Here is an 18,676-nt window from a genome sequence, read left to right on the forward strand (position 1 = left end):
ACTACACTGTAGTCTAGAAAAATGTAACAAAGGAAAAAGGGAACAGAGAAATAAGGATTTACTAAGACAGACCAGGAAGGACTCAGATGTGCTAGCAAGGGCAGGACTGGAATAGTCTAGAAGGTCTGAGAAACTGTAAAAAACTTTTCACAGCAACATTTTAGAGCATAATATAATCCTGTCTGACTGTATGATCACAAAATGCCAAAAGGAAGTGAAAACGTTGATGGCTAACTTCAGAGTTTTAGACCCACAAATATTGCCTTTACAGTAACATAGCAGCTCTCACACATCCACTGAAGCAACCTATTCAGACCCCTAGAAAAATTCAAGTGTAGCCACCTTGTTCCTTACACAGATTGTGGTTACAGAAGTATCTGAATGACTTGACTCTTATGTTTTATCCAGAAGCGGCCGCTGTGGAAGAGATCAGAGATCCTTTTGGTTGCACTCGGCAGAATTGCCTAATTTCCACCACATCACCATTTCCTGCCCACTGAACAAGGCAGCTGGAACAGCTGGACAAGCACGTCCAGCTCTGTTAACTGAGAGGGGAAAGGGTAAAGATAAAACACCACACACTCGAGAGCTTACAGAGAGAAGGCACTTAAATTAGGTAACAAGACAATTCCTTTCTGTTTCTCATATCCTCGCAGTTGTGGGCGTACAGTGCCCTGACTGCTGCTTGCAGTGCTCACTGACCCGAGGAACAGCCTTCAAGTCAACAAAAAGTTTGCACTGTATGTCTAACAAAGTCACAGAGGATGTTTATGTTTTCTGCAATCACTAAAAGCACTGCTGAACTTAACAAGCAATAATAAAGATCTGTTAGAGCAGCATATGGAGTTGCAAAAATAAACATGTGCCGAGCAGAATGGAACAAGTTAATTTCACCACCAGCTGACACACACGAAACAAGGATTAAGGCTCAGATCACAGACCCAGGTTTGGGTTGAAAGGTACCATAAAGACCACGTAGTTCCAACCCCCTGTCACAGGCAGGGACACTTTCCACTATCCCAGGTTGTTCCAAGCCCTGTTCAACCCTGAACACTTCCAGGGATGGGGCAGCCACAGCTCCTCTGGGCAACTTCTGCCAATCTCACCACCCTCATAGTAAAAAATTTCTTCCTAGTATCTAAGCTAAATCTATCCCTTTGGTCACTTTTCTCCACTTTTATGTCAAACTGCAGAGCTTTTGCTTTGTGGAAAAATCTCAGAATTCCTCTTTAGTCATAAGTTTTCTTGTGCATTGGTTATGGTCAGCTAAGAATAATGTAACCTGCATGTTCAATAATACCAAGTAAGAGAGAGACCCTAGACCTTCATAAAGCAAAACTGGTGTCTGTGATGTAGTACTGAAATTCTCAGTGAACCTTATGCTGCTTCCTTTTTATGGCATTTTCACTTCCTGGCATGGAACAGCTGAGTGCTGCCCAGTACTCCACAACAGTCACCCAAAAAGACATTATCTGGGTCTCTGGTGAAATCCATAGGATACCTCTTACTTCTGAATATGACATTATTACCTAACCAACATCTAAGTTAACCACAATAGGAAATACAAAGTCATTTTGGGTTGATCCTTTTAAGGCTTCTGTTTGACTTCTGTTGTTTTTGAGGTCCTGCTAAACTAAAATGTAATTTAGTTTTATAACAAATAAACCAAAAGGACAACATACAAATAGAAAGCTACATAAGGAGACATTGTGGGAATGAACTACCTACCTGCCTGAGTGCAAGCAAAACACAGGTGTATCAGAAAACCAGGCTTCATTCTGCTTATTCTAGGTGTTTTATCAGCATTACCAGAGTCTAGGAAACTATCTACAGCAGCCTAAACAATAAACTTCTAATTAGAGAACAGTGAGGAATTGACTGTCAAACTGATTTATGAACATATGAACTTGTACCCTGAAATGCCATAAAATTAACCCTTTATCCTCAAAACATCCAACATACATTTCCTACCAGTACAAAAGGAGGTTGAACTCTTCAGAGCTGACAGCCTGAAGGGTCAAAGTGCACAGAGAGTAGGGGCCACTATTTGGGTATCGAGACATTTTGAAATGATCCAGAATCTTAAGTGTTGCTTCACTCCATAATTTCTACAGGGGATTATTTGTGACATTTTCTCTGCTCCTCCAAGCCACGTAAGGTCACGCATTTAAGAGGAGACAACATATGTACATGTTCAGACATCAACACAGACATAGTGAAGCACCACTTAACTATGATTTATACTGAATTGAGATTTATTTTCTACCATCCCTTTCTCTTTTCCACAACACCACCAACTTTCTGCAGCTCATCCTGCTTCTGGGTTACTCTCCAAGCCTAAGTTCTCCACAGACCATGTGCAGTTTAACTCCTTCCAACGCTGCCTCTTACACAAGACAGCCAAAACACGGGGCCACCTCACTATAGCGCCGATCTCTTATTTCCTTCCTTATAAGAACACTCTTGCCGACCAAGCCAGGAAACTTGTGACCCATTCCTCAGAAGCAGCTTTTGAAGATGGATTTTCCCTCCTTATATGGATGCTGGGACCTGTACCATCAACCTCAACCTATGATCCAAGAAGCAGCACCTGTGGTCCTGTCAGATCAGGCCACTTCAACTCTTTGAAGCACATGAGGACCACACTCCAGAGCCTTCCTGGGTGATTGGTACCCACTGTGGGTACCTGGGCTGCAGTGCTGGGCACACCCCACTGCACACGTGGATGGACATGTTCCTCCCACCAGCAGCCTCACATCCACATGCCTGCACTTTTAGTCATGCAGAGGCCACACGTCACAAGCAGTGCGTGAACAAGAGCATGAAGTCAAAGGGAAGAGGACAGAAGGGAATGCAGTGTTCCACAAACACAGATCCACTGCCCCTCCCTCACCCACATCTGAAGCATTCAAGAAAACCCAGCTAAGAGCAAACACTGTGCCAAATTAAGTATTGTGTCTCCAGCTGCTCAGTGCCCCAGACACATGGATTGTCAGAGGGGTTGCTCAGGAGGGACACTTCTCCTGTGACCAAATGCTGCACCCCAAGCCCCCAGCCTGCACAAGAGCAGGCTGCATGGCTGAGGATCACCTTGAAAAGCTGTGCAACCAACAGAACATAAATCATGCAGAGAGAATTCAAAGAAAATCCCTATTGTAGTATCAGAAATCATGGATGGCTAACAAATAAGTGTATTAAAGAAAGGATGGGCAAGTGGGACATTGAGAAAAGCAGATCTCGGAATAAAAAAAACCCAAAAACCTCACTAAAGCAAAGTCCAATTCCATAAAAATCCAGAGAAAGAAACAGGAGTTTTCTTTTATTTGCTTTTCTTTGAGATGACACAGCCTCTCACACTTTCCAGCATTCAAAAATAAAGACTTGTTGCCCTCTCCTCCCCAGGGCAGGCTTTGAAAACAAATTTCCTAGTTAACCTGCCAAAGCAGAAGATGTGATAGCAGGTGAACATCCCTCTGCCCTGCTCAGGGGATGACTCAGTGGAAATCAACCCTCAAGAAACATGTTGCCATCCTCCAGACGATGCAACCAAAGAGGAACAAATGCCTCACCTTAAAACTCTTGGCTTCCAAATTAGCCACAGTTCAATACAGGACTGTGTAATAGAGGAACACTAACACATTTTGGGGAAAATCTATAGCTTATTTTTAACCCTTTTTCAATTTTTTATACAGTTAATAAAAACATCTCCTAACAAGACTATTCATTTTCTCAGAGATTTAGAGTAGCACAAAAGAACAGGACATTAGCATGTTCTAAGCAAAGTGAAGTAAGAACTGGTAGAAACAAGACCAACATTATAACTGTTCAAGCCAACCAAACACACCCCTCAAAGCCAAACACCAATTACCATCTGCTACAAGAACAGAAAATGTACAAGATGTATGCACCTAGGTCCCAAACTTGCATCCAGTTCAAATATATCTAGAAGAATCATGTACATAGTGTATTACAATTTGCCTTATCTTGTCACAAAAGGAGGATTTTTCCCACTTCAACCTAAGCCATTATTTCTGATACTTTAACATCATATGAAAGACAAAATACTGAGTCCCCCAGTAAAGCAACACCCTTCATGGAGTCAGTCAAGCCAAAACTGCACCTTTGCTTTTCAAGCTCACCATTTCTACCAGTACTCATATAAAAAAAAACAAAACCAAAACACAATACTATTTGAGCATTATAGACCCCAAAATATTCCACAAGCTCTGCAGTTCTCACTGGGTCTCTTCTGCTCTGTTAATTCATTCTAATGAAGTGATGCTTCTGGTTGCCATACATTTGGTAGTATCAAAACACTAAAGGTAATTTTTTTCCCTTCTGTGAGATGACATCACATGAGCCCACAAAAAAATACAGGCTGACCAGAAGGAAACCTACCCAGTGCCCTCATTACCCACAAATGCTTTCATCTTTTTTTCTCTGCTGCATTATTCCACATCAATAAATAAGGAGCAGAGCAATGCATAACACTGAGTAACATACCCAGATCAGTTCAAGTGTCTGCAAGCATAAGGTCACTTATGTTACATGAATTGTCATTGAACAGGGACATACTTCTACAACAAAGGCAAGTTATAAAGTAGAATGAATTCTTTCAGTTAACTAACCATACACTAAAGGAAAATGGTAAGGTCATCCTGAAACAAATCAGAACAAATCTCTACTCCCACACTGTTTCTGCTATCAAGGTCCAAAATAATCACTCCATCTTACTTCACCACAGTTTTGGGCTTGACTAAAGAATTAAGCAGAAATATTTGGGGTAAAAGATAACACTGGGATTTAGGTTATAAACACTGGCAATTTATTAGTGGGTGAGTGGAAAACAGGGAGCAACCATGTGAAATCAACACAGCTGCACAGAGGCCCAGAAAAACCTACAAACTAAGCAGAGCAGATTGATTTTGCTAGTTTAGATTAAAAGCATAGGGAAATCTGTCCACAGCATCCCAAGCATCTCAGAGGGTGGCAAGGGTCAGCTAAAATTGTTGTTTATTGAAGTTTTTATTAACCTCTTGAAAGGAATTTCTTTCTCTCTTTTCAAAGCATTCCATATGAAACATTCCTGGAAGCATGAAGTAGATGTTTAAGTACATGTATACACACATTCTATTATTAGAGTCCTTTGCAAGGACCTAATAATAGAAATGTCCATAATTATATATAAGGCAATGCTAAGAGACCAGGATGTAAAGCATGTTTTAAGGTATTTGCATTGCTGCCACAGAATTGCCATACACTAGCTCAACACAGAAAAATCAGACAGACTTATCACCTTCATCTCCAGAGAATTCAAGTACTTGCTTTCAGTTATTCTACATCTAACAAATAACAAGATAAACCAAAACACAACAGCAGAAACTTCTCTCCTGAATCCATTTTGTCATTGCACTGAGTACCTTCTAGAATGAGGAGCAGATGCCAGAACAAGCAAATGCCACATATCAGTATTAGCTGCAGTTTTGTGTTCTCAAAAAAAAAAAAATAAATATATAAAATACATACTTAATTACCGAGGAATTGTTTGTTGCTTTGTATTATGAAACTGACACTATACATAGATGCAGCTTACTAAGCAGAGTATCCACATGGCAATTTTCAGCATATCACCATTATAAACTGTCACCACTAGAAAAACAAATAGAGAATGTTTCTTATGCTGTTGCCTTTTTGTCTGTTATCTGCTAACAAACACCACAATTTACTTGTAAACAAAGGATTCCTCAGATGAAATGCAAAAAGCGTGTCACTGGAGAAGCCCTACATTTTAACCTCTAAGCTCAAGGAAACCCATCCTTTTCCCAATTAAAAGCACCACAAAGATTTGCTCAAAGCTGCACTACCTGGGACCTCCAGGGAATATTCCTGCTCAAGAACCGACTTTAACACAGACAGCGTTTTTCTTGTGTACTTGCTCAACAGCACCGTCATTTTTCATCCAGAGAAAAGCACAAATTTAACATCCACAGCAGCATTTCTGAAAAGCAACTCATCTCTCCAACACTGTTGCAAATTCCACAATAAATCACATTTAATTAGTTTGTGCCTTTTTTTTTTTTCCCTGGCTGTCTGGAATCCAACAGCGAGCAGGCTTCCAACTTTAATTTTGCAAAGAGGTGCTTAGAATAAACTGATAAAAACGCCAACCACCACGTCCCCACTGGAAGCTGTTTGGAGTTATCTGCTCGCTGACACACCAGCATTCCTGCCTGTAGATGGCTTTTTACCGCTGTGTATCCAGCGGCTCCTATTTCCACTGCCTTGTTTGAAGAACTTTCCTCTTCCCACATACCTTCCATCTCCAGGGACAGATCACACAGGGACACTAAACCTTGGCCGTAAACAACACGAGTTTTGATACTGCTGTTTCCAAAGGATCCTCCACCACTCAGCAGTGCAGAAACAATCACTGAGGCACAAATCCTCTGGGCAACACTTGAGAAACTCTTTGCCTCGCCAGTATTTTGCACAGCTGAGATTTACACAGGGCTCTGCTGGCTTCTTCGGCTATTTATTTTATTTGCTGTACACTAAAGGCTACTGCAAACAAATGGGATTTCGATAACTTGCGGCATGTTGCTCAAAACAGTTCCAGTGCACTGGGACACTATTTCCAGACTTTAAACCCAGTAGCCACATCCTTGGTATCCCAAACTGCAACTCCAGGTGCTCCAAAGAGGCCACTCCATCTTCCCTCATTTCTTTTCTTTGGAAGGAAGTGGCAGACTACAGTGAAGAGAAAAGCACTGTGGAGAGTAATTTGTTTAATTCAGGTGTGTTCAGGCTCTGGGCCATTTATTTATGCATTTGTATTTAGTAGACATTTATCCTCTCACTAAAAATATTTATTTACACCATAAATGTTGGTTCTGACAACCCACATTTTTGAGAGAAGTCAGTTATACTTATTAGAAAGTTCATGGACACAGCCACACACATGCAGAAGTTTGCTGCATGGTATGTATATATTTTCTTGCACAGATTTATGAACTGCAGAAGTTTGACTGCCCTAAACTGCTTCTCCTTCTCAGAGGACATAAAGGAAACTATAAAGTGAGGAGAAAAAAGCCAAATTCTCTGCTAAGTAAGAGGTATGATGGAGAAAACTTCTTTCAGTTCCCTAAATACTACACATAGAAAAAAAAGTGCCAGAATAAACACATTTCAGACTGGAAGTTACAAACTTTTCTGAGACTAAAGATAATGCAGTGTGGAGTTACAGCTCTGAGATTCTTGGCTATAGCAGAAAATCAGCTTATTTTGGCTGCTAACTACCTTCATTTCTTATCCTTTGGCCAACTATAGGCTAACAGTATGAAAAAACCAGCAGTGACCTCAAACGCAAACCAGATGAATCCCAAATGCACAAAATTTTAAAAAAAGAAAAAAAAGGAAAAAAAAAAAGAAAAACATATCACCTTCCACACAGACTCATCTCTGAGCTACATTATAAGAATAAAGTAGCTAAAAGATACTGAACTGGGAAGAACAATACACGATACTTCTGTGGCAGCAGACGTTTCTGCCACAGCAGGGTCCCAACACAACCACAAATCACAACTGCTTTGAAACTAACGAGAGGGAACCACAGAAGTGCTGAAGATTAAGAGAAAAGCACTAACAGACCGCTTCTGTGCGAGACCCGAAATGACCCCGGGAATAGGGCCAAGAATCATTTTCTTACTGGTAGCACCGGCAGCGAATTCTCCGACTGCTGAGAAAGACACACGGGCCGTAGGTGAGCCACACCGGCGGTGAACACGGCAAGAGGAGCAAGATGCTTCCACTCAGGAGACAGCCCTTGGCCCATTCCTGAGGTTTATGGAAGCGATGCCTTTATCTGGATTTCCAGCCAAGCACACATTGTGTCATCCGTGTCCAGAGCAGCCGCTCCCCATTAGAACAAAGCGCAGACCCAGACCAGTACAGGCACTGAGGCACTGCCAGGCCTGACACTCTCAACCTTTTTGTTGTAAGCAAGCTCTGCTACAAAAAAAAAAAAGGTTGAGAAATAGTGTTCTACACTTAAAAATCTGTGGAAGTTTGAAATGCCATTACCTAGCACATTGTTAAACTCGAGTTAGACTGGTTTGGCACCTTTCAGGAACGTACCGGCTGAGCCCCGTGTTCTGCAGGGTAAGCGGTTAAGGGATACAGCAGCTGTGGTTAGGGCACAGGTAACTGGGATACGTGAATCCTGTTCTCACAGACCCAGCACGGAGTTCAAATAAATAAAAAAATAAAGAAAATTTAAAAAGCCAACAAGGAGCTCTAATCTCTCCATACCTCTGTTCCTCCTCAGCCCCCGTGATGGGGTAACTACCCCTTTAAGACCAGTACTTTTATATACTCAAAGGACACAAAGAAATGCAAATGAAATACAAAATTACTAATATGGAGAGAGTCAGGCTTGCCCCGCGCCTTCAATTCTACAAATATAGATGGGATAAATGGTTCGTTACATTTAACTCCAAGCCGCACTACCTCCGCCAAAACCTTATTTAAATAGAACGTTTCTGAGAACCGGGAAAGGGGGGGATGCAGCTGTGGTCTTAACCTAAGAGAGGTTAAGCTTTTAAAAAGAGTTGTTCTTTTTTCACTCCGTCTGCTGGTCGCATGCCATTTTAAAAAGGTGTCTGGCAAGCAAAAATAAAAAGTTTCCAGGGCTTTCCTTCCCCAAGCCGCCTCTGCCAGGAGCCGGGCGGGGAGGACGGGGCCGAGAGAAGACGGTCGCGCCTTTCTCCAGCTTTTTCCCCAACATGCCCTCTGGATCCCGACGTTCTGGAGGCGGAGGAGCCCCCGGTTCCTCCACCTGCCCTCACCCCCGGCCGGGCTGCGGAGCGGGGCGCGGCTCGGGGGTGCCAGGGACAGGCGCCCCGCACACACCCGCGGTGCCCGCGGCCCCCGCCAGCACCGACCGCTCCCGCACTTCTCCTCCGGGAGCAGCAGCGGGCGGGGAGGGCGGTGGCGATGACAGCGGCCGGGCCGGCCGCCCCCAGGGACGGCCGGGCGGTGCTGGAGCGCCCGTCCCGCCGCCAGCCCCGAGCGCGGCCGCTCCCGCCCGCCCGCCGGGCGCTCCCCGCGGCGGGGGGAGCCGGCGGGGCGGGGAGAGAAACTTTCCACCGAGTGCGGCCGCGTCCCGCCGCCGAACAAAAGAGCCGGGACCGGGAGAGGCGCCGCGGGGCGGGGGACGCGGCTGCCCGGTGCTCGGAGCGCGGCGGAGCCGCGGGGCTCCCCGCCCGGCACCCGCTTCCCCGCAGCGCCGCCGCGTCCTTACCTGCGGGAGGGCGGTGCGGGGCGGCGAGTCCCGGTTAGCTGGAGCGAGTGCCGGGAGGGCTCGGCGGGGATTCCGCCATGTCAGTGATGTCGGCACCACATGGGGCCCCGGCCGGCCCACGCTACCGCGCACTCTGGAGTAGCGGCTCCCGCCGAAAAGACGGCCGAGGCGGGCGTGGGACGCCGGCCAGCCCCGCTGCCGCCCCGCCCCCGCGCCGCCGGGGCGGGGGCTCCGTGAGGGGCGGGCACGGCGCCCGGCCCCTCGGCCTCGCCCCGCTCCCGTTCCCGTTCCCGTTCCGCCGTGTCCGCCCGCTGTGTCCGCCGCTGTCCGCTCATCGCTACTCAGAATCGTAGAACAATAGGATTAGAGAATCATCGAGGTTCGAGATGATCCGGCCCAGCCGCCCACCCGGCAGCGCCGCCGTAACTCCTAAACCGCATCGCCCAGCGCCAGGTGCGGCCGCCTCTTGAACACCTCTGGGCATGGTGGCTCCACCGCCGTCCGTTTCAGTGGCAGACCACCCTAAAAGTAAAACATTTGTTTCTAGCGTCTAATCTGAATCTCCCCTATTTCAGCTTTAGGCTGTTTTCCTCTAGTCCTCTCGCTGCAGGTGCGGAAGAAAAGAGCATCCCCCAGCTGGCTACAATCTCCTTTCAGGGACTTGTAGAGAGGGATGAGGTCTCACCTGATCCTCCTCTTCTCCAGATTAAATAAACCCTCCCACAGCTGTTCATCACAAGAAATGTTTTCTAGACCCTTCACTTACTGCCGGATATCACCCTGGAGCACACATCACCCACAGAGCCTCTGCCTGTCCACCCAGCCCTAGCAGGAGTGTGTGCTTGTGATGGATGTTGGGAAGTTGTCACCAAAGTGCCATTTCTGACAGGGCAGCCCTTTGCCCAAGATGTTCCAGCCTGGGGTCAGTGCATGTCCCCATCTGTGTCCTCCCCTTGGCGTGGGTTGCTGCAAAGGCAAGGCCTGTGCTCCCATCAGTGTGGTCATTCCTACATTCCCGTCAGCTGGGAGCAAGGAGGAAAAGCTCGAGGCAATATTTTTCAGGGCTAAAGAAATGCTCTGATTTATTAAACTGTACAGTCCTAAAGAAGAGAAGTTTATCCCTGACTCTGGCAGAGAGCCTCCAGGAGGGACCATGGTGGTCATTCACCTCCCAGCACTGCATCCAAGCCATGGGGGAATCATGACTGGGGCTTTAATCTGGTTACAGGAAAAGCTTAAAATAGGGCTTGGCCTTACCCCCACCACAGATCTCAGCCGTGCTATGAAGGGTCTTTTGATTTAGCCTTGGTCCTTGGGGAAACCAACCTTCCTCTGCAGGAGCTCATCGCCCACACGTCCTGCGCTCTGCCTTCTCTCCATCACTGTATTCTCAGTGTTACTTTTCCCATCAGCTTTTATCAATGATTGAACCACTTTATCTACCACAGCAAGGTTTCCTTTCAAAAACTGTAAAACCCTCTGGAGTCTGAGGCAGCCCAGGTGGATTTTCTTCAGCTTCCATTAAAATACCACCACAAACATTTTTTTCCCATAGGACTCCTTGATGTTCTGTTTCTTGCTTGAAACATACACTAAAGAAAAGTCAGTTTGGCATCAAAGCTGAATAAATGCATCATGCCCAAACAGACTATGTTTAGGGCTATTTTGTACATGACTAAAACCCAGAAAAATTAAAATAAAGTTATCTGAAATAGATAATTCCTATGAAAATAACAAATAGGCAATTTTCCCATGGGAAAGCTTTTTCAATGTGGAATGGTCAGCCAGCACTAAGTATTGTTTGTCGTTAATTGCAAAAACTTTTGTAATGCATAAAATCTAAAAGTAGAAAAATGTTTTGTTTTATTATTGACCCAAAACACGCAAACTTTTTGATGGTCCTGGATAGAGTTACAGACCAGATGAGATTAATTATTCACTAGGGTTGCAAAGACTTTACTTGGTCTCATAGACAGTTCTGTTAAAAAAAATAAAAGAGAGAAGGGACAGTGAAGGCATTGGTTTTGAAGGGAAAAAGTCACTGACATGAGTTGGAAAATGATGAAAAAATGATAAAATTTAATTTGAAGAGTAAATAAACCCAAACCTGGAAAACTCAAAATGAAGAGAAATAAAGAAGAGGAAAGAAACGGAACCAGAGGGCTGATTTATAGCTTTTCTCTCTGATGGGCCAAACCTTCGGTCCTCATCTGGAAAGTCAGAACAGGGGCCCCAGGAACAGGGACATTTCCAGCCTCACCTGAAACTGCAGAAGGGCAGACTCACAAAAACTTGAGCAAGGTCAGCCTGGACCTGGACCAAATGTTGCCTTCTCCTTGGAGCTCCTTCTGTTCATCCCCACGGCCCTGATGAACTGGAAGAGCAGGCGGTTAACAGCAACAATAAATTGATTCAATGGAGCCTGGGCATGGCTCAGGAACCGAGGGACAGGGCAGGGGAGAGTGAAGCAAGGATTGCTTTCCATCAGAGAGTTCCTACATAAATAACAGATAAAACTATTTCTTTAACAGCTTACTCCCTGAGCCAGCTCATCTAGGAAGAGCATTAATCAGACCAAGAGGAAATGTCTCTTGCCACTGAAAAAGGAAAAGGATTAGGTTAAGTGATGACACAGCAGGGGCAGACAAGTCACACTGGAGAAAATGACTGACCTAAACTATCATCCAAATAAATACAGACCAAAGCTATGAACTAATTTTTCTGTTTTGATGAGTCTGGGGTTTTTTTCAATAACATGCATATTTATCTTTTATCACAGTGAGATCTTTCTGTTTATTCAGGAAGCGAGTGGCGTCGGAAATGTGATAGCACGTCTCTTCCATCTCCCTTCCCACGTGCTGTTGCAGAGGAGCAGGATGAAGGGGCTGAGGTCTATCCTTCTTTGGTCTTTCTGTTGGATCCCTGTCCCCATGGCAGTCACTCTGAAGATGCAGATACAGCAGGACCAGACAGAATCCCCAACTCCTTTCAAGCTGGAATTGTTCAGCCTTCACACAGTGACAATTTTGGCACTGTTGACTGAGGCTGGATCCAAACCAGTGCTAAATCCTGTATTCTGCCATCATCTCCATCAGCCATCCCCTCCTATTCGGTGGCAAAACCCAGAGAGGGGCCCATGTCTCTGTACAATCAGGATGTGGCCTTGGAGGTCAGACATCACTGCCAAGGCTGTGAAGACAGTCTTTATTCTCTCAGGATACTTCCACTCACATTTCTGATGGGATTTGAGTTAAATTGCTGCTATTCCCACACGCTGCATCTTCTGTATTCTGGAGGGTAGGCAGGGAGAGATCTTGGCATTGGTGCTGTTTGACAGCATACAGAGCATGCTTTGATTGATTTATTTGCTGAATACTGTGTTGGTTTTTACCTGGGATATACCACCCTCAGTCAGTTTTAACCCTGCATAGCACCAGCATAGAGGGTGGATGGTTCCACTGGATAGACTGTGGCCACAGGAGTTTTCTCTCCATGTGCATTATCACACCTCTGAGCAGCTGTGGGGTGAGGACTCAGGACTCAGTGTCCTAACAGTTTGCATTCATCCATAGCAAGAGCTCCAGGTTCACATTTTTTATGGTTTTAATTTTTTCTTTCTTTCTTTCTTTTTTTATTTTTTTTTTGACAGCAGCAGCTTGGATGAAGAAAGACAGAAGTACTCAGCAAAATTGCCTTTGGTGACTCCTCAGGTTGAGAGCATGGACCTGAAGCATCCCTTTTTTGGACCTTACCCTGCCACTTGAGAGGTGGGACCAGCAGGATGCTCAAGGCAAACGTGGAAGATCTCCACAGAAAAATATTCAGAACAAAATGATGTCTCACCTCTCATCCCTCCCCCTCCTTGTGATGACATGACTTACTCCTCCCACAGAATAAAGGCCATATAATCTGTTATTTTCTTGTTTTAAAATGCTTTTCTGTCTGTATGCTTCACAAACCAATAAAGTTTGTGCAAACAATTGACTACTCAAAATCACACAGTACGTTCTGGTTATGGTAGTTTTTTTCACTCTTTTATGTGACAAAAAAATGAAAGCTAAAGGCAAATTAGATTGTACAGATTAAAACATGATAATTTCCTTCAATCCTTACAATGCTTTATTTTCAAGATAGTGGAAGATTTATTTTCAAGTGCTTGTGGAGACTGGCACATGCAAGAAAATCTGGATAAGTGTTTGTAGTTTACAATGGTCACTTTTACTGCAGGGAATCCAAAATTCTGCAAGACAGTCTTTCTAAATAAGTAGGGCATGTAAACATTAGCACGAACCAGGATTTCTGTCTGTACCTCTCTATTCAGAGGAAATGAATGCCAGTTATTCACTCAGCATATATTCACAGGTTTGCATTCATGAACTATCGAGTTTGTACTCATGGTATTAATTAGCAGATTTTCCCCTTTTTGGGATAACACAGGTCAGGATTTCTCATGCTCAGTAACACGTGAAGAAATTAAGCCCCAAAAATCTTATTGTTGGGATAAGATAAATGAGTAACTCTGTGATGATATGATTATTAAATAAATTTTCTCTTCCTCTTCTGTTAGTGCACTGCATAACTTTGAATTGCATATCGGTGTGATAAAAACAATTATTTATTTGACATCATTTTATTACATTTAATGGACAAGTCTTTAATTTGCCCTTTGAATCTCATAGAGATTTTACCAAGCAATAAATACAGATACTACTAAGCAATAAATATATCCAGTAAAACTCTACTAGAAGTCACAGAAGACCAGAGAACTTCACCAGCAGCTAGAAGTGGCTCTGTAAACACCCATGCCATTACTGTAAAGATGTGATTTCTGACACTCCAGAAGATATTGTTAGTCAGAGATATTATTCTGTTAGCTGTTTCTTAGTCTTTACAAAGGCATTATGGAAAGAAAAGGTTCCTGCTGCCCTCTCTTCCGTGAGAAGCACCATTGTCTTCACAATTTGTCTCTTTGCAAGCTGAGGCCTTACACAGGGCATTTTTCACATTTTTTTGTCAACGTTGGTTTTATAAGTTTAAATAAGTTCCTGTCTGCTAAGAGCTTCCAAAGAAGCGTTGGCACTTCACCAATTCAAGAAGCTCACCGTGAAGATTACACACCAGTGGTGCTTATTCAAAACAATGACTTCTGACCACTGCACCAGAAGAAAATACTCTCATTTATTGCCTCGTAATCATGCATCTCTGCAGTGCTAGCTCCAGTTTTGCCAACGAGAAGGATGTTCCTTTTGATACTTTACAAATATTTCAGCTGAATCTCCTTAACACTATGCAGCTCTTTGGCTCGTTAGGTTTGCTTAGGGTTTGTTTTGTTGAAATCTCTTGTTTCAGTTCAGGCTCTAAAGAAAACAAAGCAATATTGCTCGCATTGTTAAAGCCAAAAGTAGGGCCATGGAAAAAAAAAATGTTCTTGGAAGAGTTTGGAGATTGGCATTCATGAAACAGCTGGAGATGAAACATACAGCACTAATCCTGTCCAGTTGCTCCTGGTCATGTTGCACATTCAGGAAATTCATAATTAGGTGGTTATACCCCCAGTGTTTCCCCTGCAGCACTCTTTACAACCAGCAGTTTATCTTCTTGTCATTGAAAAAAAAAAACAACCAAAAAACAACAAAACCCACAACTACAAAGAAAGAAGAGGGGGAGAAAATAGCAGGCATGACTTGAAATATGCTTAATAGCTTCTTCTCCCTGTAAAAAAAGAATAAATCAGTTGTTGTCATTTCTGCACATACCAGCAAACTTCTGCTGATCCATTGCCCTTTTCTATCACAGTAGTTTTCCTTTGTGCTATATCTCCTTCCTCTTCACATTATTTATTTTTCCAGTTAATTTTTTCTTTTCCCTTGCCAGTCATGCACCCGCTTTCCTGTAAAGGGCAGCCACACCTGATAATTTAGAAATAAATGCTTTAATAAGTAAATATTTATTTTTCTTGCTGAGTGGAAGTACTAGATATGGGGGCTTTATTCCTAGCTCCCACCAAAGCTTCTAGTGAATTCCAAAGTAGTTTCTGCTCTTTATTTTGATTTCTCTAGTGGTATCATGAAAGCATTTTGCACACACTGGAAATCTCCATACTGTAAGCTACCAATGATGTTTTGTCCAAAATTCATCTTTGTTTTAAATCATTCAAGGTACAACTTGAAGGATTTTTATTTTTTTCATAGCTGGAGAGCTTTTTGCAAGGCCATACCAAAACATTTATATTCCAGACACAATAACGTATCTTTTAAATCCAACAGCCTTATCTACCATTAACTACACACATATGCAATATGGAGATTTTTGTGTACAGGACAATCCATGAAAAATGTTGCCAACTTTGGAATTAAACTGTTACCTGTGACTCAGCAGGTTTGCTCTGCAATAGCAAAGAGTTCAATATAAGCCTTTTAAACAATCATGATTACTGATTTTTCCCCAAAGTAACTTGAAAGAACTCAGATAACACTTCTAGTTAAAGTTCAGGAGTTTCATGCCTGTGATTAGGAAGCTACACCGTGGCTCAGAAGTCTGGCTCTTCAGAGATAAAAAAAACCCACAGCAATTTCATAATGCCTACAGTGAATGCACAAATAACTTTAAAACAACAAGAGTCATAAGCCCCTCTGGTGCTGGCAGTTCCAGCCCCTAGATCACGAGATGACCATAAATCCCAAGGAGAGGAGAGGGAAGAGCCAGCCCAGCCTTGCTCCCAACGCTGCTTATCCAGGGGAGCCTTGGCCAAGCTGTGTGCTCTTGTGGTTTCCTCCTCCTTTCAGAATTTTGCTAAATGTGTTTTTAGTCATAAAAGCAGCAAAAATAAACTTAACAATGCCTTTTTTCCTGTCTAGCCATCAGGGAGCATCTCCAAGTCCCTGGCTGCCAGAGTGGAAGCAGAAGGCTCAGTGCTTTTGAATGGAGATGCCCAGTCATGCCCATGTACAACTCCTCTCCAAAACAATATGGAAATGAGACAGATTCCTCAAAAGCACTACATATCTGCAATAAACCAAGAATCTTTATACCAGGTGTAAGGGCCCCATGAAAAAAATATCACCAACTTCCAGTGTAGAATCTGAAAAGAAAAAGAAAAAGCACTGAATGATTTAAGAGTTTCACATCAGATTCCTTTCCATCAATGACTTTTCCAAGTGCTTCCTCAAAGCTGCATGGAAATACATCAAGTGCTACTTTGAAATGCAGTCACGTTTTGAAAATTATTTACCAAGCTGCTAACTTTTCCAGCCTTCAAAGGTGATGCCTGAGATTGTTTATCATCATGAAATAGATACATTATTGAGTCTGGAATATAAATATTTTGGTATGGCCTTGGAAAAACCTCTTCAGCTAACTCTGCCTCAGGCTAGAATGATTTAAGAAATAATGCATATTTTACAATTCTATTACTTTTTTATCTACAATAAATAGCCAGGCTTACCCTCTCCATCATGCCCTGTCACATATGCTATCACACCTAAATTCTACACACTTTAAACCTTTTTTTTTTTTTTATCAAAAAGTTAAGATCTAGCAACATGCCATAAAAATCAACAAAACCTGGAATTATTTTTTTGTCAAGGGAGGAGCAACTGCAACAAGGAAGGCAATACAGGCAGTGTGCTGTGTCAGCTCCTGCACCCCAGCAGGTCACAACTGTGGAACACAGTGATGTGAAGTGGTGTCTGCATCAGTCCCGAGTCATTCCATGGCTGAGAGGTCAAACACAGCCTGAAATCTCACTTGAAAGCTGACCACAGAGCTGATACAGGGATGGAGGAATGATCGTAGCCTGTTAAAAATAGAGGGGAAAAAAAGAGGAAAAAAAATAAATATTGGATTCTTCATCGATTTCTAATGCTGTTTTTCTTAAATCTTGAAGATTCATGTGATTTAAACAAATCTAGAAGGGATGGGAAACCAAATAGAATAATTTCCATTGTCCACACAATGACTATGTGAGGCTTAATTGATAAGCATTTGTAAATATGCTTTGTGATTTCTGAAAGCTGTTACAGAGGAAAGGTGCCATAAAAATGCCAGTTATAATATAAATATTATGCCATATACAATAAAGATAAATGTAATAGACATTTTAGAAGGGTTGACAAAATTCTCATACACATATTTCAGATGTTTCTTATTCCTCTCCCCCCACACTATTTCAGCTTTAAAAATGGAGTCACAAAATAAGGAGTAAGGTCACACTCTTCACCAGCTCCTCACCACAGAGCACGCAGTTCTGTTTCCCTGAGTTAAACCCTCTGTAAGATTTGCAGAGCTGATTCCCAATGCCCACAGCCAGTCTACATTTGGAGCAGGGCACAGCAGTCCCCCTCTCCCCTCTGACCCCCAGCCCAGAGCTGTCACCCCCCAGCCACGCTCAGGTCCTTGATGCAGCCAGGCAGCACTACAGCACCTGGATTTCAGACTCTTGGAATGCCTTCAGCAATCCATTTGCTGTTCACTGGCTCCATTTTTTACTACCAACGCTGTTTTACTGTCCCAAAATCACAAATATACTCAGAGTCTCACAGTCTGTCCATGATTTCTGTAACTTCCCTGGTCTCTCTCAGCTCTGCTTGCTGGGATGAGGATGGGAAAGGAGACCAAGGAGCCGTGGTCTCCCTGACCAGACCAACTCTTCTCAGCCCAAGTTGTAAGGCCACGGCTACATGAGCAAAAAACTGGATCTGTGTAGTTCCAAATTTGTTCTCAGCACATTTATCCTGGAGCAGGCGTGCCTGTTGAACTTGTCTGAGTGCATGGTGCAGTTCCTGTCACCATGACACCTTTGTGCTCACCCCACATCTGCTCTGGGCTTCAACATATAGCTGTGATGGAAGTGAGGCACAGGGCTTGATCTGGCATAAAGCTTGGCTGTTCTCAGTTAATCCATCAGAATTTTTAAAATAAACTGGAACTGGCAGAGAGTTTAGAGCACGTAAATACTTGATCTTGTATGGCAGCCCTTTTTAATCCTGTCCAAAAAATAAATGTATTCTGTTGTCACACCACTCCCTCTGTCCTTTGGTGTTTTGGTTTTTCTGTAACTATAAAACAGGGATCCCAGCATATCTTTTATGGGATTCATATAAATTCCTCATGAAAGTGTGCACCTACTTAGCAGCAATGTTGAACTGATATTGAACATTTCTTCTGAATGGTACTAAAATCCTCAGAGATTAAACTGAAAATGCATCAATCCTTCAGAGTGCGGGTGGCATATATTTATATTTAACCTAATCCTGAGATTAACATATTCAAAACAGACTTGGCAGTTCATTATGAGAGAGCTCTAAAAGTACTCTGAAGTATTCAGAATAATCAAGTAAGCACATGCAGTATCAGGGGCCAAGATGGAGTTATTTGGGA

The 18,676-nt window shown here is 43.3% G+C and overlaps 1 protein-coding gene across 1 annotated transcript in view; it reads right to left on the minus strand.

The window, feature by feature from the left end:
• Positions 1-9,470, minus strand: part of FNDC3B (fibronectin type III domain containing 3B) — a 182,610-nt gene extending 173,140 nt beyond the window's left edge. Inside the window, exon 1 of the mRNA XM_019007844.1 lies at positions 9,299-9,470. The gene's annotated coding sequence lies outside the window, so the exon portion shown is untranslated. The remainder of the gene's footprint in view (positions 1-9,298) is intronic.
• Positions 9,471-18,676: the final 9,206 nt, after the last annotated feature.

This window comes from Parus major, chromosome 9 (assembly GCF_001522545.3).
Source record: "Parus major isolate Abel chromosome 9, Parus_major1.1, whole genome shotgun sequence".
Taxonomy (NCBI): domain Eukaryota; kingdom Metazoa; phylum Chordata; class Aves; order Passeriformes; family Paridae; genus Parus; species Parus major.